The sequence below is a fragment of the Nomascus leucogenys genome, chromosome 18 (assembly GCF_006542625.1).
Source record: "Nomascus leucogenys isolate Asia chromosome 18, Asia_NLE_v1, whole genome shotgun sequence".
Taxonomy (NCBI): domain Eukaryota; kingdom Metazoa; phylum Chordata; class Mammalia; order Primates; family Hylobatidae; genus Nomascus; species Nomascus leucogenys.
The window spans coordinates 88,895,698-88,919,376 of record NC_044398.1 but is presented as its reverse complement, the minus strand read 5'-3'; the positions used below and the strand labels follow the sequence as shown (position 1 = coordinate 88,919,376).

General features: G+C 50.3%; 1 long non-coding RNA gene across 1 annotated transcript; it reads left to right on the top strand.

The window, feature by feature from the left end:
- Positions 1–242: 242 nt before the first annotated feature.
- LOC115831208 lies at positions 243–23,374 on the top strand. Its single transcript, XR_004026726.1, has 2 exons — positions 243–552; positions 23,102–23,374. It is a non-coding gene; the product is annotated as an uncharacterized LOC115831208 (long non-coding RNA).
- Positions 23,375–23,679: the final 305 nt, after the last annotated feature.

Genomic DNA, 23,679 nt, shown 5'->3' with positions numbered 1-23,679 from the left:
CCCCCACCCCCACCCGGGCGGGCGCGCTCGGCTTCCAGGCTCTCGCCCTCTCTGCCTGGCCGGGGAGGAGCCGCCCCGCCGCCTGGGCCGCTGCCGCCGCCGCCTCCCCAGCGCGGCCAACCCCGGGCTGGCCCAGCCCCCGCCCCGGGCCGGCCATAGGGCGCTGGGGGGGTTGGGGGGGGGCGGGGGCGCGGCTTTGTGGCGGCAGCGGACCGTGGAGGCCGGGTGCAGCCCGGTCGGCTGCGCGCTCTCTGCAGAAAAGGATTTTCTACGCTCCCCGCCCATCACTTGGATCTCGTCTGGGGAGGGGCGGATTTTTTTTCTGGAAGTACCCTTCTTCTCCACGGTGGAGGATTTAAGGCTGGGCTCCAATCGAGGCGGAGGCTGCAGGGCCCGCGGGGCGCCCCCCGCCCGGCGCACGCCTGCCCGGAGCCCGGGAAGGCGCAGCCTTGGGTGGGGGGGCCCGTGCACCCCCGGAGGCGGCAGCGGCGGTGAGTGCTCCCCTTCTTCCCGCCTGGCACCTTCCGCCAGCCAGGGTAGGGATCGCGGCAGGTGGGTGCCCAGGCCCCCAGGGCCGAAGGGGTGTGGGGCGGCTGTCTGCGGGGTGGGTGGGAACGGGAGCGGGGAGGTGGCGGCGGGGGAGCGCGCGGTTCTCTCGGGACTCGGCGCGAGACGCTTGTCTGGGCTGCGATCGCCGCCGCTGCCGCCACCCCGGCTCCCCCTCGGACCCCTCCCCCTCTCCCCAGAGGAGCGTGTGAAGCCGGGAGGTAGGAAGGGGGCGAGGCCGCCCCCAGCCTCCCTCGTGCCTGGGCTTGGAAATTGACGAGGCGGTGGAGCGTCCGCGTCCCCGCCCCCACCCCGGAAAGCCCGCTCGGGAAACTGACTCGCTGCGTGACCCCGATCTCAATGCCGCGCGCGGAGCAGGCCGGCCGCGCCCGCCGCTCCACGTGCGCCCGGGCCCCGCTGGCATGGGCGGCGGCGCCTGCGGGGGCCGGGCCCCGGGGATTCCGGACCAGCCTGGAACCACCGTCCCCAGAGTTACCGCCGCCCCCTAAAGTTGTCTGCTCCCTCCCCCCGAGAAGCAGGCAGCCCTGGCGCGTTGGCTTTAGCTTCTGTAGGACGGTGGCAAAAAAAACTAGGTTCCGGGGTGCGGAGCGGGGTGTCTGTGCCCGAGGCAACACCAAGTTAGGAAAAAGAAGTTAGAAAAAAAAAAAGAAAAAGGCATTTTGATTTGGGGGTGGGGGGAGTGGCGTTTCTGGTTTCTCTTTGCTTCCAATCCCCACCAAGCGGAGCGTTGGAATGCGCCGCTTATGTCCTCTGAGGACACATCCATATTTATAATTTATTTTTAGGAGAAGTTGTGAAAAAGGGAGGGGGGTTAAAATGAGGAGAAAAGGTGCGTGGGGGAGTGGCCTTTCCAGAACCTAGAGGCTAATTGAGCTATTAAAATGGAAATCATTTCCCCCAACTTGGGCGCGCAGCGAATTTGACTTTAATGAGAGACGATTAAGGACACAAATAACCAAACTTTATTTAGCTAGAGATGGGGTGGGGGGAACTGTATGAGGCACCTCGGACACCCGATTTATCCGCTGCTAAGGGACGTTTGGGACACCCCTCGTGTCGTCTGGGAAGCTTTCAGGCCTGTTTGCTGGGCGAGATTGGTGATTGCTCCGGGAGGGAAGAGACACCCGGGGATCAAGCGATTCTCTTGCCCTCAGCCATGGTGTGGGCAAATGTCCCCTCCTCCCACAGCGATCCCCTGGAATTTTGGTGAGATGAACCGCCGCCCCGAGGGAACACCCAGTAACGATTCCTTCAGTGATCCGGGTTCTCCAAACTCTTGCCTCAAAGGCGGCCTGCCCCGGTGCTGTCAGCCGTGAATGGGGACTCACTTCTTGGGAAAAGAGGCTTTTGGAGGCTGTGATCTCAGAATCGGGGTTTTGAGGGCGAGATGAGTTTATGTTTTATCCAACTGGCCCTCAAAGTCCCGCTTTTGGGGTCATTCTGGACAGCGAGGGACTCAGGCCCCGCCAGTCCGGGGAGGGTGAGGGCAGAGAGTTACCACCCCCAGGGAGCGCGTCTAAAACCCGGCTGGCGGGGGGGCGGGGAAAGAGGGGGAGGTTTGCTACTTTCCATAAAACTAAAAGGTCCCTTCGAGGGCGGTATTCTTATAAGTGTGTGTTCTCAGTTTGCCGAACCTACTGTGTTTTCCAAGGGCTTCTCTCCTTGGGAGGCCGAAAAACGATGCAGGGAGGAGAAAGTACATCCCCCCGACCACCCCCACAGTGGTTTAAGGGACAGGATTGGATTGGAAAGGAATTAGTAGGATGTCAGTTGTGGCAAAGTGTTTGAAGCCCCCAAATAAGGCGCTCCTGAAATGATGAATTGTAATGACATTAGATTTGTCTTTACGTTTGTTAAATTAGGAGAAACCAGCTGTTTGCTTCCACCTGTAATTGCAACATTTCTTTGCAACTCTTTGCTACTTTGCTGTTGAAGGCGTTCTTTTTGTTTTGTTTTTTTGTTTTTTGGGACGGAATCTCGCTCTGTCGACCAGGCTGGAGTGCAGTGGCGCGATCTTGGCTCACTGCAACCTCTGCTTCCCGGGTTCAGGCGATTCTCCTGTCTCAGCCTCACGAGTAGCTGGGATTACAGGCGCCCGCCACCACGCCCGGCTAATTTTTTGTATTTTTAGTAGAGACAGGGTTTCACCGTGTTAGCCAGGATGGTCTCGATCTCCTGACCTCGTGATCCGCCCACCTCAGGCTCCCAAAGTGCTGGGATTACAGGCGTGAGCCACTGCACCCAGCCAGGCGTTTTATAGAAGGCTGGATAATACGTTCAGGGGAAGTCTCTAAAGCAAGGGTAGTGGGTATAAATCCCCTTTGCAGAACATTAACCTTCAGTTGTGTGTACACACACACACACACACACACACACACCCTATATAGTTGTAACCTATATAGACTTTCACACATCCTAAGTTATTTGCAAGTCTAGATTTAAATTAAGTCTACATAGCAGGGAATAGAAAAGTGAGCTGTACCTGGAAAAAACCTTTGAACACAGCGTTCTTGATACAAGATTTAGGATTTGAAAGACATGGCACATGTACACACAGATGACATTTGTGCTGCCTTGGCAAAAACAGTTCTTTACTTCCAGAGTTCTTTCTCTTTAGTATGGGACACGATGAAACAGCACAATTTTCAGGAGTCCACAATTCCAGCGAGGCGCGTGGATGGGAAATTGTCACGTTGTGAATTGTGTTTGTGCTTTGCTAAATCGCCACCCGGAGCTGACTGTCAAATCCTATTTGCTTTGCTAAATAAGGATATCTCATCAAATTAGCCTTTAATGATACTTCTACAAATAGGGTGTTTTACATGAATTAACGAGGCCGGAACACTGACTGTTTCTCCAAGATACTGAGCTATAATGGAGGCGACGAAGCCGAATGTTAAAATTACTGAATTGTTAAGTGTGCAAAATCAGACAGAATTTAGTGCTAAATGTGAAACAATTTCTGCTTTAATGGTGAGCGTTCGCAACAGCACAAGCATTACTTATATTCAGCCGTCTGAAACTGTGCATGTAATTATGAATACATTTAGCAAACTTTAACCCCCCTCTGAGTCTGGAAACAGTCTAGTATGGTGAAGAGATTATAAATCAGCATTTTGCAGTGAGAAGTCATCATTAATTCAGCAAAGAATCACAGCTTCTTTTCAGATCCTTCCCACCACCCTCCCACACACCCCCCTCAACCAATAAGGAAAAAAAAAATTCAACATGGAACTGCTGGATACACTGAATACATTTTGACTTTTCTCTTTTTGCCTCTGTGTGAGAAACTTCATTAAGCAGTTGCTGTTTCCTCCCCATCCCCACCAACCCCCAAAGAAGTGTGGATTTAAGAAAAAAAACAAAACAAAACACAAGCAACTTTGAATTTTGTTCTTAGCAATCCCCAAGCCATAGCTGATCTCAGAAAGGCAAAAAAGATGTTTCAATAGAAAAGAATACGGTATGGCCAGGAGTAAAATATTTAGAGGTGGTTCTGCAATGAATATGATACTTCGTTAAAAATAAAATATGCGTTGGTGACTCAAACCAATGAAACTTGGAAAAGTCCCTCCAAGGGAACACTCTCTGTTTCCCTTCCCAGCAACCCCCCAACTTAATGTTAACAGAAAGATGGAAATTCTTGCCAGATCAACTATAGCTTCCTAAAACTCGATCAGCTCACCCTCCTTTAATTTAGATTGTGGAGCAAATACAGCTATTTTATCCATGAGGATAAAAATGAGTGCAGTGAAAAGCTAAGGTAAACTTGGTACTTAAAATCACTCACCAGAATAAAGTGCGTGTACAAACAAAACATTGCTGATCAATTACTTTAAGCAGGCATTTTCTTTCTTGCCTGAGCACCCCAAACAGAAAAATGTAGAGTTCTTTTTGCTTCTTGTATCTGGAACAGGTGAAAATAAACCCTGACGCTCACAAACATATAAATAACATACTTTTCAGGCCTAGTAGCCAAGCAGACTCTTCAGGGAAAGAGATGGACGTTGAAAGAATTTAGAAGGAGTGGACTTGGGGTTCCCTCCATCACCCCATGCCCAGCTGACCCCTTCTGCCCTTCTCATGACCTCTTTTCAAAACAGCCAGTGTTCAGATGCTGCCTTTCCAGCGTCCCCAGTTGTAGGGGACATATGCACATATTTACCAAGCTTTAAAATAAGGTTTCTGATTTTACATCATCCATCTGAGTTTACGGAACCACAAACCAAACTTCTTTCTCCGTGTCCCTGAAATGCTGCACCACTGCAGCAAAGGGGACTTCGCCTGGGCAGGGAGGGGAGTTAGTGGCTGGTTGCGCCTAAGGTTAGCTGTGCAGTGTGGTATGACAGTTTTCTCAGAGACGTGCAAAAATCTAGGCTCTCCTGCGGGAATCGTGTGAGATCAGTGCTGGGCCTGTTGGCATTGGCATTTGTGCCCAAGACAGCCCAGACCTCTGCCAGCCGAGGCCCAGATGTGGCCTCAGAGCCACTACTGGTGCCCAGACAAGTCCAGACAGGTGCCTGGGGGTCTTTCCTCCCGGGACGAAGCCTGCAGCAGTTCAGCCAGAAGATGGGGTATTAGGCTCTCAAAGGCAGCCTCCCCAGAGACTCTGCAGCGTTTAATAGCCTGGTGACCCTGTGGGCTCTGGCGAGGGCAGAACCCCACTTTGCTTTCCAAATGCTCAAAGGGGCATAGATGAGGCTATCCCACAGGCTCAGAGCAAATCTGTCCTGTGTGAGTGCAAACGTGGCTCTAGAAGATTCAGAGGCAAAGCTGAGCTTTTGCAGCCCGGCCCCAAGCCCTCGCTCTCGAGCACTAGGGGCTGCGATCCTTCGACTTGGGGTGGGCCGAGGAGGCGTAGCTCCCAGCCAGCAAGACAACACATAACACATCTGAGTTACTGTGCATGTGTTTGCTGGTCTCTTCTCCAGCTCCGTGAGGCCTCCCACCTGGAAGCTGAGCCTTTTGCTTTGATCAGGCTGGGAGGAAAACCTAGGCCAGGAGGGGCAGGGCTGCAGGCTGGAAGTGGAAAGAAGTGGGCCGGGTGGACAGAAAAAGGGGCCACCAACTAAGCCACCTTGGGGGTCGGCCCAGAGTGAGAACTGGGCTGGCATTCTGGGCTCAAACACACAAGAAAACTGTCTGCAGCCTCTCTGCCCTGGCACCAACATGTGCCTGCTCCAGGAGGTTGCACCCAGCCCTGAGTCAGCCAAACCCGTGGGACTCCCATTTGGCCCCAGTAACTGGACTCCAGGCCACCAAAGGCCTTGTGGGTTCTCGATCGTATCTTAGAATGGCGTTAAAAGGTCCAGACCCGGCACTTGTAGGCCATGCCATATTTAGCCCTAGGTTCACCCGGAGAATATTTTAGGTGCTACTTGAAAGAAGAGATCTGGGCCCTAGTTGCCGGCTGTCACATGTCAAGGGTAGAATCGCTCCCTCACAGGCCTGGCCGAGATGGCCGGGTGCTCAATGGTACAGATGCCCAGAGTCCCTGCCAGAGCTTCGGGGCCACGCGACGGGTGCCAAGGAGCCAGCTAGCGACTGGGGCGTCGGTTCTGTATGGGGATGCCTTTTCACCCCATTCTCAATCTGAAGGCAGTGAATCCACTTCCATTCACAGAACTCACAGAGGCTGTTTTCAGGCCCTCTCCTCTGAGACGGCCCAGTGTGATATCCCAGCCTGCGTAGTAAGCTCCGCCTCTGGTGTCAGCCATGTGGAGGGGTTAACCCTTTCCCGGCTCTGAGGATGCTGGCTGGCACAGGGGGCACCCACCTTCAGGGCCTCAAAGGTCATATGCCCTGGGGAAGACACCCTGAACTCCGTAGTCCTCAGATCTTAGTGGCTGAACCAAGAGATGGCACCCGGGACCTTAGCAGTAAAACCCATCCCCTTTTTTCTGAGACAGTGTCTCACTCTGTTGCCCAGGCTGGAGTGCAGTGGTGAGCACGGCTCACTGCAGCCTGAACTTCCTGGGCTGAAGCCTCATCCTCCTGAGTAGCTGGGACTACAGGCGCACACCACCACGCCTGGCTATTTTTTGCAGAGACTTGGGGGGGTCTCACTGTGTTGCCCAGGCTGTTCTCAAACTCCTGGCCTCAAGCAGTCCTCCCACTTTGGCCTCCCAAAGTGCAGGGATTACAGGCGTGAGCCCCCACGCCCAGCCAGTTTGCCCCTTTTGCCCCACCAGCGATAACCACTCAACTCCCCTACCCAAGCCTTAGCCCTTCCGTCCGTGTTGTGGAAACCAGATATTTTCATCAGCATTTCCAAGGGGACTAAATTTCTCCCATTCCAGAGGAGGAGGTGTTGAAGGATTTGTTGCTCACTTAGATCATTAATGAGGGTCTGGAACAGTCATTCGAAGTTTGGGGGAAACGTCGCGTCTCCTATGATGCGCCTGGCTTTAGGGAATAATCCTTGTATCCATTTTGGGAACCTGCTCTGGGATTCCAGATCTGTGGTTTTCTGAGCACGTCTGTATGGAAGCTGCTGCACTGAGACCTATTTAGCCAATTATTGAGAAGATGAGGTCCGTTCCGTGAGTCTGCACGGAGCCACCGTACACCATGAAAGCGCTCACTTGTTTAAAGTTTGCTCTAACTTTGTACATTTTTTCCTTTTTAGTTTTGGCTCTTGGTGCTCTGAGAGCTACCACTTCCTGCCAGCTGGTTCGTTACCGCAGGGAAAATGAGGGACTTTTGGGGGCAGATGTGTTTCCATTCCACTATCATAATGCCCCTAAAAATCCTTATTGCTCTTGCAGTATTCCTCGGGGGTCCCTGGGCCAGACAGACATCAGCTCGGAGTTCCTCCAGCAACTCAAAGAAGAGAGAAAGCTATTCCCCAAACTCTTCTGCCGTAGCGCCTTCTGGGTCCCTGGTAGATGCCTTCTTGTGCTCAAAACCGGTTATCACTGTGAAAAATTGAAAGACGCCATGCGCAGACACTGGTTGCTAAATGTGCTTCTGCCCTCCAGAAGCGGACGCTGAGATCTGGCCTGGGAAAGAGTACAGCTGTGGCTCCCCATCAGCGTCAGCGTTTGCTCTGGGGGGTTGTAGGGGCAGGTAGGGAAAGCAGAAAGAAACAAGCGTTACCTGTTTGACGAGGCCTGGTCCTTGCAGCCAGGGCCTCTGGGATCATCGCCTTGGCAGGGGGCCCTGGGCAGTCCTGGCTTTCCTGCTAGCTCCCTGAGACAGAACACTTTCCCCGCTCGCTGCCTCAGTTTCCCCATACACCAAGGGAGGGGCAGCACCCCCTGCTCTGGCTTCAAAGGGTTCTTGGATATATCCAATGTTATATATAATAAGCTCTAACGTTGTATAAGCTCTGAAGGTGCTTTGAAAATCGGGGAGTCCACGCATACATGGGAAGTAATAATATGAATACAAGCAGAGGAATTCATGGGTGGGGAGACAGCAGTCCAGCACGGAGCCTGGGGTTCTGGGATCAGCCAGGCCTGCATTCCAGCCCGAGCTCTGCACCTCTCTTGCTGTGTCACCCTGGACAAGTGAGTCAGTCTCTCTGAGCCACCAGCTCCTCAGGCATGAAACCTGTAACTCGGAATAGATGTCTCTCAAGTCTGATTTGCACATCTCTGATTTTAAGCGGCGCCGGCTAAAGGTGAAAATTATTCTAGTAGGTATTCTTTGCACCGCTGATTTCTACTTCAGGCAATTGGTTGGTTTTCCATTTAGAGTCGGGAGACAGGGGCTCTTTTTTTTTTTTTTCCATCAATTGATGTCAGTTAAACAAAAAAGAGTGGGTTTTTTGGAAGAAAAATATTAAGCAACTACAGGTGCCCTGAGGATGGGACAGAAATCAAGAAAGTCGTGTGTAAAGTTTCAGAGGTCCACTTTTAAAGAATTCTTGTTTATCTCAGGGATTTTCCGCACTCCTGTAGTCGGTGTGGGGAGGGGTGGGGGGAGATGGGGGAGTTGCCAATTCAGATCTGTAGAGGGCTCCAGCATGACAAAACTGGGTGTCACACATCTTCCTTTTGGGGGTCGGGAAACCACCCTTCCCTGCTCACCGACACCACTGGGACCCCTCACCCCCCACCCCTGCGTTGATCCATAGCTCAGATTTCTCTCTCGTTTTAGGGTCGTGATGACTCAGCACCCTCCTTTCTGGCCAGGACACCTCCCTTGGCCTCTAGGGGCACTTGCCTGACAGGCCTCACTGTGCCGGACCTGGGCGCCAGCTGCCCACCAGCCCCCTGGGATTGTGGTTTTGCAGGGAAACAGTGGGTGATCAGTCCCAGCCGGGAGGGGCCAACTCTGGTTTCACTTTCTGCTGCGTCATGGGGTGGGGGGTGGCAGCGGGCCCCCGCTGGCCAGCTAGGGCAGGCACCGAGAGGCCTGCAGACAGCTGCCGGCCCTGCTGCCAGAACGCACCCCCCACCCACCCCCTGTAGCCTGCCAGGATGGGGGCTGGGCTCTCAGGAGCCCCTTAAATCTCTCCACCTGCACAGTGTCGGGGGACCTCAAATGAGAAAAGCCTGGAGCCGATGAGATGGTTTCTTGAGCTGTTGGAGATTCCCCCAAAACAACCTTTTTTTTTTTTAAATTGAGACAGGGTCTCTCTTTGTCACCCAGGCCGGATTGCAGTGGTACAGTCATAGCTCACTGCGGCCTCGAACTCCTGAGCTCAAGCGATCGTCCTACCTCAGCCTCCCAAAGTGGTTGGGCTACAGGTGCATGCCACCGAGTCCTGCCCAGAACAAGCTTGTAAATCACACAGTCTAGAAACTCAAGAGAACTGTGGCTGTTGCTTCTGTCGGATTGCTGTGGCTAGACACTGCTTCTGCCCTTCCTTCCCTGAACAGATGGCTGCTGAGGCCCTAATGTGTGCTGAGCTGGGTGCCAGGTGCTGGAGGTACAGCAGGGAGCCAGACAGCCCCTGCCCGCATGGGGCGCACAGTTGAGTCAGGGGAGACAGACAAAAGAATCAAAGAAATAATCCAGCTGGGCGCGGTGGCTCACGCCTGTAATCCCAGCACTTTGGGAGGCCAAGGCGGGTGGATCACGAGGTCAGTGGATCGAGACCATACCGGCTAACATGGTGAAACCCCCTCTCTACTAAAAATACAAAAAAGTTAGCCAGGCGTGGTGGCAGGCGCCTGTAGTCCCAGCTACTCGGGAGGCTGAGGCAGGAGAATGGCGTGAACCCAGGAGGCGGAGCTTGCAGCGAACCGAGATTGCACCACTGCACTCCAGCCTGGGCAACAGAGCAAGACTCCGTCTCAAAAAAAAAGAAAAAAAAAAGAAATAATCCCACGTTACGATGAAAATTTCAAACTGAATACTTGGTGTTAGGATCTCAGGAAGGGATCATGCATACATGTCGGTCATGAGTCAACTCCCAGAACACATAGCATAGGAGGCAAGGGAAGGCTGCCCCTTCACCCTCTAAAAGTTTGCTAAAGATAACTGACAGGCCGGGCATGGTGGCTCACTCCAGTAATCCTAGCACTTTGGGAGGCTGAGGTGGGAGGATCACTTGAGCTCAGGAGTTCAAAATCTTCCTGGGCAACATAGTGAGACCTTGTCCCTATTTTATATTTATTTTTTAAAAATTTTTACCAAAGAAATGACAGACAACAAGTGGATTAATAGGAGAAAAAGGCATATGAGCCGGGCGTGGTGGCTCATGCCTGTAATCCCAGCGCTCTGGGAGGCAGAGGCGTGAGGATCACGAGGTCAGGAGATCGAGACCATCCTGGCTAACACGGTGACACCCCATCTCTACTAAAAATACAAAAATTAGCCAGGCAAGATGGCGCACGCCTGTAGTCCCAGCTACTCGGGAGGCTGAGGCAGGAGAATGGCCTGAACCCGGGGGGCAGAGCTTGCAGTGAGCCGAGATCGCCTCACTGCACTCCAGCCTGGGCGACAGAGCGAGACTCTGTCTCAAAAAAAAAAAGGCATATGAATTTATTCACCATGCATAAATGCCAGGGGAGTGGCAGCAGAATGATTATCCAATAACCCAGTGAAGTCCATCGCTGGGCACGGTGGCTCACACCTGTAATCCTGGCAGTCTGGGAGGCCGAGGCAAGTGGATTGCTTGAGCTCACTAGTTTGAGACCAGCCTGGGCAACATGGCAAAACCCTGTCTCTACCAGAAATACAAAAAAAAAAAAAAAAAAAAAAATTAGCCAGGCTTGGTGGTGCACACCTGTGGTCCCAGCTACTCGGGAGGCTGAGGTGGGAGGATCTCTTGAGCCCCGGAAGCAGAGGTTGTAGTGAGCCGAGATCACGCTGCTGCACTCTAGCCTGGGTAACTGAGACCTTGTCTCAAAAAATATATAAAAATATAAATAAATACCTCCGTCATAGAAGGGAGATGGGGGAAATGCGGCCACTCTCAGGGGTAGTAAATGATTTTTAGGAGGAATGAATGGGTCTGATGCTGGGACAACAGTCAGTGAATAATTCCTTTAGGGAGTCGAATGGGATCGGAGGACAGATGATAGTTTGGGATGAAGTCCGTCTGCGCTCCAGGTGCGGTGTTTCATTTCATTCTCTTCCTCTGTGATATGAGTTTTCATCTCTGGTTAATGAAATTTCAGGGAAGGAGTCCAAGGCAATTGTGTTCCTCTTTGGCGGGTGTGGTTTCCAGGTAGATAAGGGAACTCCAGCAGGCTCCTCCTATGCTTTGGGACGGACAGAGGATGGAGAAACAGGATTGGGGGTGGGGGCGGGGGTGGTGGTGTTGGAGAGATCTTGAGGCTGCTTCAGTTCAGCACATCAAAGAGCCATATTTTGGGGTATCGTTTTCTGAGCCCCAACAATAGGTAGGGTTAAGAATAGAGACCCGGGAGCCAGCTGTCCTGTGTTTGAACTTGACTCTTCTACTGAGTGGTCGGGTGACCTCTGCCAAGATACTTGCCCTCTTTGTGCCTCAGTTCCCCCCATCTACAGTTACTAGAATATTAGGGCACAGCATAGGGATGTGGTGAGGATGAAATACATGAACGTCTGTAAAGAACTAAGCACGGCGCCTGACATTGACGATGTGCTATATAAGTCTTAGCTATTATATAAGAATAATAAATGTGAACTATTATTGTAAGATGAAATGCGCCAGCCACAGCAGGCCAGGAACATCAGTAATGTGGCCGAGCCCGTCCTCTGTGCGAAGCGCTTTACAGGCCTCATCTCACCTAATGGCCACAACCAACCTGCAGGTGAGCCTAACTGACATCTGAGGCTGGGGAAACTGAGGCTTAGGCCGGTGAAGAGAGGTATTTAAGGTTAACCAGCGGGCAAGCAGTATGACCTCAGATGCAGGGCTGGTTTCCAGGGGCTGGGACCCACGCTTAGTTGACTGCTCTGAGGCCAAGGCATGGGGATTGCTTGCGACCAGGGGCTGGAGACCAGCCTGGGCAACATAGCCACATTCTCATTTCTTTAAAAACAAAAACAAAAAAATGTCCCAAGGCATGGTGGCATGCCCCGGTAGTCCCAGCTACTCAGGAGGCTGACGGGGGGGAGGCTGGCTTGAGCCCAGGAGGTCCAGTCTGCAGTGAGCTGTGATAGTGCCACCTTAATAATTTTGCTCCAGCCTTAATAACTTTGGAACAAGGGGCCTCAAATTTTCATTTTGCAAATTATGTAGCCAGTCCTGCCCTGATCTAAGGCACTCCAGAGCTGTCACTCTTAACTCCTACCAGCCATATATCACACAGCCAGGCCCACAGTCATCTTCCAAGTCATCAGCATGGTGTTTTGTAGTAAGACTGAGATCCTGAGAGAATATGAAGACTCCTTACCAGGCTGAATTGCCACCATTAAAAGGCAGGCAGGGGCAGTTGCTAAGGGCAGAGCGCATCACTCCTTCATTGCTGTATCCTCAGGGCCTGGTCTGTGTTAGATGTTCAGTTAATAGTTTTAACATGAAGCCAGTGAATCGGAGACTGCCGTATCTCCCCGGACCCAACCTACTTAAATGACACCTTCCAGGGAAGCAAGTCACTGGTGCAGTGTCAGATGTCAATCATCCCAATCACCACCCCCCATCCCCCAGTAGGCTTCTGGACAGCCCCTGAGGGTCCCCTAAGACCCTCCCCCTGCCCGAAACCTGTGTGCCCACACCTTGGAGTAGATTCCTGCTTAACGGGCTCTGGTGGGGGGTTCAAAGATAACACAAGTATTTAAAGGCATATGGAGGCCAGGCACGGTGGCTCACACCTGTAATCCCAGCACTTTGGGAGGCCAAGACAGGTGGATCACCTGAGGTCAGGAGTTTGAGACCAGCCTGGCCAACATGGCAAAACCCCGTCTCTAGTAAAAATACAAAAATTAGCCGGGCGTGGTGGCGTGCGCCTGTAATCCCAGCTACTCGGGAGGCTGAGGCATGAGAATCGCTTGAACCTGGTGGCGGAGGTTGCAGTGAGCCAAGATCTCACCACTGCACTCCAGCCTGGGTGACAATGAGACTCCATCTCAAAATAAATAAATTAAAAATAAAGGCATATGGGCTTGGCTTCTCGAGTGCCTATAGTGGGGAAGAGGCAGAGTATAGCCCAAAGAATACTTGGATGTTAGTTCAGGCAGGTTCAAGACCCAGCCGGGGGTCAGGGGTTATGGTCTCCTGAATTGGTTAATGAGAGGGTTTGAAGGAAAGATCCCTTTTCCTCTGAAGTTGGAAGTTTACTGACATTCAAAACTCCTAAATGGTCCTAAGAAGCAAAGAATGGTTTCAAAAGCCTAGAAGATATTTATAAGAAAAAAATTTTTTTTGAGACAGTGTCTCACTCTGTTGCCCAGGCTAGAGTGCAGTGGTGCCATCTCAGCTCACTGCAACCTCCACCTCCAGGGTTCAAGTGATTCTCCCACCTCAGCCTCAGTAGCTGGGATTATAGGCACACACCACCACGCCCAGCTAATTTGTGTATTTTTAGTAGAGATGGGTTTTCACCATGTTGGCCAGGCTGGTCTCGAACTCCTGACCTCAAGTGATCTGCCTGCCTCAGCCTCCCAAAGTGCTGGGTTTACAGGTGTGAGCCACCACACCTGGCCAATGTATATTTATACTGTTCTTTGCCAGCTCTTTGCACAGGCATGATCCATTGTTTCAAATAATGCTGTGAAGCAGAAGCAGTCCTCACTTTCTAAATAACGTCATAACCATTGATACGTATTGAATGCTTTGTATGTACTAGGTACTGCACCTGTATGAAGTCATTTCAGTTGCATAAGCAACATATAAAAAGGAATTGTTGCTATCTCCAGCTTACTGATGAGGAAAGAGAGATGCACTGACTTGTCCAAGGCCACACACCCGGCATGTGAGGAACTGGGGCTCAGGCCTGGATCTTCCATTCCAAGGGTCAGCAGCCCATTTCCGTAAAAGGCCACATTGTGAAGATTTTACCCTTTGCAGGCAATACAGTCTCTGTTGCAGCTGCTCAACTCTGCCATTTTTTTTTCTTTTTTCTTTTTTGGATGGGAGGGACGGAATCTTGCTCTGTTGCCCAGGCTGGCGTGTGGTGGCGCAATCTCGGCTCACTGCAACCTCCAATTCCCTGGTTCAAGTGATCCTCCTGCCTCAGCCTCCCGAGTAGCTGAGATTACAGGTGCCCGCCACCATGCCTAGCAAATTTTTTTTGTCTCGGTGTTTTATTTTTTTATTTATGATTATACTTTAAGTTCTAGGGTACAATGCCCAGCTAATTTTTGTATTTTTAGTAGAGATAGGGGTTTCACCATGTTGGCCAGGCTGGTCTCAATCTCCTGACCTCGTGATCCACCCCCCTCGGCCTCCCAAAGTGCTGGGATTACAGGCGTGAGCCACCGCGCCCGGCCAACTCTGGCATTTTATCTCAAAAGTAGCCACAGATAGTACACAAACGAATGGATGTGGCTGTGTGTTGCAATAAAACTTTATTTACAAAAACAAGGAGTGGGCCAAACTTGGCCCACAGGCCATATTTCCTGACTCCTGTTCCAGAGCAAAAGCTTCTCCTTCAGTTAGAACATCATGAACTTGGCCCTGGCAATGTTCTTTTCTCCCCACCTGTGAGGTGACAGAGTTAGGTTTCAGAACAGATGACCACTATCTCTGGAGAGGTTAGGTTGGCTCCTCCTTCTCTGAGGGAATTCTGCAGCTCTTGGAAATTAGATCTATTAGGATTTCTTAGTGACAGCCACAATAGAATACCCTGGGGATTTCAACATTGTAATTTTAGTAGCTGTCAACTGAGTAACTTTTAAAGAGGAAAGAAAGTGTTGTAGTTTAGAAAAATACTTCAGTGGTTCACTTTGCCTGTGGAAGCCACTTCTTTAAAGTGAGAATACAAATCTTTTTTTAGAATCAGGGTCTTGCACTGTTGCCCAAGCTGGAGTGCACTGGTGCCATTATAGCTCACTGCAGCCTTAAATTCCTGAGCTCAGGTGATCCTCCTGCCTCAGCCTCCTGAGTACCTGGGACTACAGATGAACATCACTCTTGGCTTTTTTTTTTTTTTTTTTGAGACGGAGTCTTGCTCTGTTGCCCAGGCTGGAGTGCAGTGGCGCGATCTTGGCTCACTGCAAGCTCTGCCTCCCGGGTTCACGTCATTCTCCTGCCTCAGCCTCCTGAGTAGCTGGGACTACAGGCGCCCGCCACCATGCCCGGCTAATTTTTTTTTTTTTTTTTTTTTTTGTATTTTCAGTAGAGACGGGGTTTCACCGTGTTAGCCAGGATGGTCTCGATCTCCTGACCTCAGCCTGCCAAGTGCTGGGATTACAGGCGTGAGTCACCACGCCTGGCCACTCTTGGCTAATTTTTTTATTCTTTTATAGAGTCGGGGTCTCACTACGTTGCCCAGGCTGGTCTTGAACTCCTGGCTTCAAGTGATCCTCCTACATCAGCCTCACAAAGTGCTGGAATTGCAGGCGTAAGCCACCATGCCCGGCTGAAAATAGCTTAAGACACAATGGCAGCGGTGTGTGTGTGTGTGTGTGTGTGTGTGTGTGTGTGTGTGTATGTGTGTAGGGAGAGGGTGGAGAAGAGAAAGAGGGAATTTCCCAAGAGGGCAGAGAGCTGGAGCCAAAGGATTCCTAGTCGGCCAGGTGCAGTGGCTCACGCCTGTAATCCCAGCACTTTGGGAGGCCGAGGCGGGCGGATCACGAGGTTAGGAGATTAAGACCATCCTGGCTAACACAGTGAAACCCCGTCTCTACTAAAAATACAAAAAATTAGCCAAGCGTGGTGGCGGGCGCCTGTAGTCCCAGCTACTGGGGAGGCTGAGGCAGGAGAATGGAGCGAACCCGGGAGGCGGAGCTTGCAGTGAGCTGAGATCGCGCCAGTGCACTCCAGCCTGGGCAGTAGAGCGAGACTCCGCCTCAAAACAAACAAACAAACAAACAAAAAAACAAAGGATTCCTAGCAGGAGGGTCAGAGAGGAAGGTGTGACTTCTTTTTTTACACAGCTTTATTGAGAGATTATTCACTTAACGTACACTTCACCCATTTAACATGTATGATTCAATGTCTTTGAGTGTATACACAGAGTTGTGCGACTATCACAATCCATGTTAGAACACCATCAACTCAAAAAGAAACCCTGGGCCAGGCGCAGTGGTTCACGCCTGTAATCCCAGCACTTTGGGAGGCCAAGGCGGGCGGATCATCTGAGGCCAGGAGTTTGAGCCTAGCCTGGCCAACATGGTGAAACCCCGTCTCTACCAATAGTACAAAAATTAGCCAGACGTGGTGGCGTGTACCTGTAATCCCAGCTACTCAAAAGGCTGAGGCAGGAGAATCGCTTGAACCCGGGAGGTGGAGCTTGCAGTGAGCCGAGATCATACCATTGCACTCCAGCCTGGGCAACAGAGTGAGACTCCATCTCCCAAAAAAAAAAAAAAAAGAAACCCAGAACCATCCCGCATCCTAATCCTCCAATGCCCCCAACCCTGAGCAGTCACGAATCTACTTTCTGCCCCTGTGGATTTGTTTGTTCTGCACATTTCTTATAAATGGAATCACACAATTAATGCGGTCCTTTGTGACTGGATCCTTTTACTTAGCAGGACGTTCTCAAGGTTCAGCCACACTGTAGCATGGATCAGAATTTCATTCCTTCTTACAGCTGAATTATATTCTGTTTTATGGATGGGCCACCATTTTGTTTATCCACTGTCAGTGATGGACATATGGGTTGTTTACACTTTTTGGCTGCTATGAATAATGCAGCAATGAACATTCATGTGTTAGTCTTTGTGTAAACAGATGCTTTCATTTCTCTTAGGCATATAGGTCAGAGTAGAATTGCTGGGCCATAAGGCAACCCTATGTTTAACATTTTGAAGAACTGCCAGGGGCAAGTCTCAATATATTGCCTTCTTATTTTTAATTTTTGTTTTTATTTTCTTGAAACGGGGTCTGGCTCTGTCACTCAGGCTGGAGTGCAGTGGCGCGATCACAGCTCACCACAGCCTTGAACTCCTGAGCTCAGGCCATCTGCCTGCCTCAGCCTCCCAAGTAGCTGGGACCACAAGCACGTGCCACTATGCCTGGCTAATTTTGTATCTTTTGTAGCGATGAGGTCTTGCCATGTTGCCAGCTGGTCTTGAATTCCTAGGCTCAAGTGATCCTTCCACTTTAGCCTACCAAAGTGTTGGGATTAGAGGCATGAGCCACTGTGCCTGGCCTTTATTGCTTTTTTTTTTTTTTTGAGATGGACTCTGGCACTGTCGTCCAGGCTGGAGTGCGGTGGCGCCATCTCAGCTCACTGCAAGCTCCGCCTCCCAGGTTCATGCCATTCTCCTGCCTCAGCCTCCCGAGTAGCTGGGACTACAGGCGCCCGCCACCACACACAGCTAATTTTTGGTATTTTTAGTAGTAACGGAGTTTCACCATGTTAGCCAGGATGGTCTCGATCTCCTGACCTTGTGATCCGCCTGCCTCGGCCTCCCAAAGTGCTGGCATTACAGGCGTGAGCCACCGTGCCCGGCTTTATTGCCTTTTTAAACTTTGTATTATAGAGTTTAAATTGTGAGTGATGGCTCACACCTGTAATCCCAACACTTTGGGAGGCCAAGGCCAGAGGATCACTTGAGCCCAAGAGGTTGGGATTACAGTCAGCTATGATCACATCACTGTAGTCCAGCCTGGGCAACAGAGCCAAACCCTGTCTGTAAATAAATAAATAAAACCCTATCACTACGTATTATGGAAATTTCCCACCATACCTGATAGTAGTATATGGTATGTAACAAGCATCCAGTATTCATCATCCAGGTTCGACACTTCTCAGCTTTTGCCTGTGTTGTTTCCCACTGAGTATTTTAGAGGCAGCTCAAACATTGCACTTGATGTTGTTTCTTTGTCTGAGAGCTCAACATTTTCTTTTGTCCCAAAGCTTCCAAGTCTCCCGCACCCACATCCTTGTGTGGGATGGGATTTGGGGAGAATGGAGGAATTGGGGCAGAATCAATGTGGGGAAGGAAAGGAGCAGCCCCTGAGTGGGGCAGGCCTGGCTACCTAATTTGCAGGACCCAGGGCAAAATGAAAACGGGAAGCCCTTTGTTCAAAAATTATTAGAAAGTTGAAGACAGCAACAGCGTGGGCTTGTGTCAATGCACACGTTCCATGCCTCTGATGGCTATGACGGCTAGCCTTCTCCTGAGGCCAGCAAAAAGGTGCCCAAGCAGAACTGATTAAGGGGATGCAGGAATTTATAGAGCCTTAGGTGTCTGGGTGAGACAGAAGCACCCCTCACCTCCAATCCCTGGAAAGAGTCCAAGGATAGTTGGGTCTTCCCTGGCATGTGGGACAAGATTCAAGCCCATTTCGTTTGAATTTCTAAAAATGAGATGACCCCAGCTGACATGTGGGTCATGAACACTTAAAAAAAAGAATAACCATTTGGCCGGGTGCAGTGGCTCACGCCTGTAATCCCAGCACTTTGGGAGGCCGAGGTGGGCAGATCATGAGGTCAGGAGATCGAGACCATCCTGGCTAACATGGTGAAACCCCGTCTCCACTAAAAACACAAAAAATTAGCCGGGCGTTGTGGTGGGCACCCGTAGTCCCAGCTACTCGGGAGGCTGAGGCAGGAGGATGGCGTGAACCCAGGAGGTGGAGCTTGCAGTGAACCGAGATCACGCCACTGCACTCCAGCCTGGGAGACAGCGAGACTCCATCTCAAAAAAAAAAAAGTTTGTCTTAAGCCTTCTTCCCTTCTTCCCTAAGCGCCCACAGTTGTTTTATTTGGCCACACCATTTTGTCCTGGATTCTGAGTGTACTGTGATATCCCAGCAGATGACAGGGCTGCAGTCTTAAAAACAGAGGTCCCCTGGTTAGCAAAGGACACAGAGCAGGACCAGGGATGCCCAACATGGCAGGTGGCCACGGGAGACATTGCCAACCAGTCATGACGCCCAATCCCTCTGAGCTCAGACAGAACTCCATTAGCTTTGCCAAAGGATCATCTTTACTCAAAACACCCAGAGATTCGGAACCTCCAGTGTGTGTTGGGTTGACATCCAGGGACTCAGACTAACAGGACCCAAGATGTACTTACACTAACAGAGCCTTGTCACGAAGGGGTATAGGGTGACTGGGAAAGGAGCGGAGAGGGTGACAGAAAGGGACTCACTGGGAACAGATGAGAACTGTGCAGCTCCTCCTGTTCTCTGGAGGATGTTCATTCATTTCACTACCTGTGTACCTACTGTACATAGGCGCTGGGGACTGAGCATGAGCTGTATCGTAATCAAGACAGATAAGGTTCCGACACTTACGGGCAGAGGCAACCATAAACCAATAACTAAAAAACCATTTTAAATCTGATCAAAATCGCATAATGACAAAAAAGAACTACAGCAACAGGTAAATCCCATCCAGCAGCTCTGGGGTTTGTAGACAACCAGAGTGGGATTTTTTTTTTTTTTTTTTTTTTTTTGAGACAGAGTCTCGCTCTGTCGCCCAGGCTGGAGTGCAGTGGCGCAATCTCGGCTCACTGCAAGCTCCGCCTCCCGGGTTCACGCCATTCTCCTGCCTCAGCCTCCCGAGTAGCTGGGACTACAGGCGCCCGCTACCACGCCCGGCTAATTTTTTCTATTTTTTAGTAGAGACGGGGTTTCACCGTGTTAGCCAGGATGGTCTTGATCTCCTGACCTCGTGATCCGCCTGCCTCAGGCTCCCAAAGTGCTGGGATTACAGGCGTGAGCCACTGCGCCTGGCCCAGAGTGGGATCTTAAAGCAGAGTCTGGCTCAAGATTGAGACAATTCCCAGCAGAATGAATGGAGCAGTAACACAGTCAGAAGGCCCTGAGGGAGGCAGGTGGCTCTCTCTGTTCCTGCCAGCACTCTCTCCCCCACTTCTGATAACAGACCTGCCGTACCATGGGAAGATGGCCAAAAATGGCCGCCCACGGTACTTGTTCCTCGGCTACAGTAATTGGTCCATGTCTAGACATGTGACCCGTCATAACCAATCATAGCAGCCCACTTCTGAGCGGCGACACAGCGATTGTTCCAGGTGTAGTCATGTGACTCAAGCAGGGCAAATTCAAGATTGTCTGTAGAGCTTGCGGGGAGGGTATTTCTTTCTCTGCCTCCTCCTCTCTGGCATCCAGGCCTTAAAGAGGTGGACTTGGCACTACCAGTGGCCTCAGACAATAAGGCCAATAAGCAGAGAGGAGGAGAAATGAAAGATGAGGTGAGGGGGATAGGGCAGGAAGAGAACCCAGAGCTTCCAGTCCCTGGATCCTAGAGAGCAATACAGCCTCTTCCCTTTCCTTATCGTAGCTACCCAGTGAATAAATCCCTCGTTCTACCTCATTCAGATCAACTTCAGTGCCTGTTGTCTGCAACCCACAGTGTCCCAATTCAGGACTTGGGAACTGTTTTCCTTTTCATGGATTGTGTAGAACTGAAAGGGATACGTCATTCTCAGAACTTATATTCTTGTCCCGATGTGCCAGCTGTACTTAAAAATAAAAGAATCCCAGACCCATCTGCATGTTCACCACCGCCCCTCCTGTTAATTTCCCGCTGAATTGCAGCTCAACACATGTGCTGGGAGTTCAAGTCCTGCCCTAATCAATTTACTCCCACTTCCCCAACCTTAACCCCAATCCAAACGCACCTTCCCACGCTGGCCTGCGCGTGCAGCCTGCCCTGGCCTCTGCTGTGACGCCTACCAAGTTATATTTGTAATGATTTGTTTATGACTGTTCCCCTACGAGGGAAGGCATCGAGCTTGAGGAGGAGGCCTCATTCATCTGCGTACCCCAGGCCCTGGTACACAGCAGGCAGGTAGCAAGTATGGGAGGGAGGTGGGGGAGGAAGAAGGGGCCTCCCAAAGTGCTGGGATTACAGGCGTGAGCCACCGTGCCCAGTCCCTATTTTCCTTTTTCTACCTGTCTGCCCTCAGGTAGACACACAGCTCATGCCCTCACCACCTTCAAGTCTCTGCCTCTGTCGTCTTACCTTCCTCTTCTCTCTGTCCTGGTCTCTGCTTCTCTCTTTTAAGGATACATGGATTGCATTTAGTTCCCATCTGGATAATCCAGAACAAATGCCTCCTCTCAAGATCCTTAATCAGTCTTTTTCCAGTGATTCAGTTTGAAAGTAGACATACTTACTATCTCTCTGGGGGCTGCCATTTAGCCTACTGCAGTTTATCTGCATAAATAAATCAGAAAAGCAGAGATTCTCACCTCCCCCCAACTCCATTGTCCTAGCAGGCATGCAATAAAGAGAGTATCATTGCGGTGTTATTATTACTACAGCTCAGAGTGTGGAAATGATTTTTTAAACACCATTGTATGTGCTTTAATTATCCCAAATTTTAAAAATGAAATTATGCCTATAGTAAGAAAAAATACAAAAGAGAATAAGGTGGAAATAAAGGGGCGATTTGCCTTTTTAAATTTATTGTGTTTAGAGACAGGGTCTCACTATGTTGCCCAGGCTAGTCTCGAACTCCTGGCCTCAAGTAATCCTCCCACCTCATCCTCCCAAAGTGCTGGGACTACAGGCTTGAGCCACCACGCCTGCCCTGCAATTTTTCTTTAACTCCAACTTCACTTTATAAGACATAACCACTGTGGGCAGTTTGCACAATCTTTATAAATTTTGAAAGCGTGCACTTTTTTTGGCTCATAGTGGTAAGAAAGTTGGGGGTATACAATATATCCCGACAGCTCTTAGACCCACCTCATTCTTTCTAATGACTTCTAGCATCGCAGCATACTTAACCTGTCTTCTACTGGCCAACATTTCAGTTAACTCGAGGATTTTGCCTTTAAAACATCTATAATCTTTGGCATGTGGCCAAGAATACTTGTAGTATAAATTCCTAGAAGTGGAATTTCTCAGTCAGAGGAGATGTGTTTTTTTTGTTTGTTTGTTTTTTGAGACAGTCTCATACTGTTGCCCAGGCTGGAATGCAGTGGCACAATCTCGACTCACGGCAACCTCCACCTCCTGGGCTCAAGTGATCCTCCTGCCTCAGCCTCCTAAATAGCTGGGACTACAGGCCTGCACTACCACACCCACCTAATTTTTTTTTGTATTTTTTAGTAGAGACAGGGTCTTACCATGTTGCTCAGGGTGGTCTTGAACTCCTGAGCTTAAGCCATCCTTCGGCCTCCCAGAGTGCTAGGATTACAGATGTGAGCCCCTGCTCCCAGCCAAGAGGTGTGCATTGTAAATTTCTACAGCTATTGCCCAGGGCCTTCAAAAGGTTATCATTCACGTGCACGTCAAGGGTGTACCTGTAGAGGCTGGGCTTGGTGGCTCACGCCTGTAATCCCAGCACTTTGAGAGACTGAGGCTGGAGGATGGCTTGAGCTCAGGAGTTCAACACCAGCCTGAACAACATGGCAAAACCCTGTCTCTATAAAAAATACAAATATTAGGCAGGCATCGTGGCGCATGCCTGTAGTCCCATCTACTTGGGGGGCTGATGCAGGAGGATCGCTTGAGCCGGGAGGTCGAGGCTGCAGTGAGCTGTGATTGTACCGCTGTACCCCAGCCTGGGTGACAAAGTAAGACCCTGTCCCTTCCCCACCAAGAAAAAACAAACCTACCTTGGTAAGGGTGCTGTTTCTGATACCCTTTTCTACCCCAGCAAGAATGCGGTGTGTCAGGAGAAGCAAATCCCAAATGAGGTAAGTGGATTTTCTATGTGGGCCTGGGTCGGGGCAGACATGGCCTCTGATGTTCCTGTAGCTGTCTGAGGAGATAAGCTATTTAGAGCTCTTGTTAGTGTGGGTTTTATTAACAAAGGCAGCGTTTGGGGAGGTGAGCCAGAACCGTGCGGCAGCGAGAAGCGTTGTGCAAGTCAGTATTTATTTCTTTAGTGCAGTTAGAACTTAAATATGGTCAAAACATATTCTTCTTTTAATTTACACAAACAAATATGTTCCTAGGCTGACACCTCCCGTGCCAAGTTTCTAGGGGAAACAAAATTCTACTGTGAGATTATAAACCACTCGAGAGAAGATGAGAATGGAAAAGCCGCCGAGAGTTAGCTCTCTCTACATGCCCAGAACTGGGCTGCTAAGAGGTGTCTTTTTTTTTCATTGCAGATAAACCTGCCAGTAATTTCAGCAAATGAAACGTGGAACACGTCAAGGCCAGAGGATGGAAAAGGCTCCAGTTTTGATAAAAGGAGGCCTGCTTGGCTTGGAATCCTCTCTCCTGCTGGTTGGGAGATGCAAAGATGTTTCCAGAGAGGGGCTGATGAATTGAGGGGAAAGAAATGAGCCCAGTATGAGTCCCCTTTCAGGGCTGAGCGTGTATAAAACCAAACAACTTGAAACTGCTCCAAGAGAGGGGATTAAAGCAACATGTTATTCTGAGTGATTGCTTAATTTATTGAGCTGCGGCTGGATCTGTAATGAAATACAGCCCTTGTAACTGATAACCTCCTGCTGCAATTGAACTTCTACAATTAAGGAATATTTTCTGAGTTTCTGGCTCTGAATTTTTAGCCTCTGTGGTAGGGTGCTTCTGAACATTTGTTTTCCAGGCAATTTTTTTTGAGTATTAGGCTGATGTTAATAAACAAGCAGCATTTTATTGAGTGTTTTGTGGGAACCAGGAACTTTATATACATTATATCTAATCCTGACACTAATCCTGACAATATCCCGTGAAATAACCC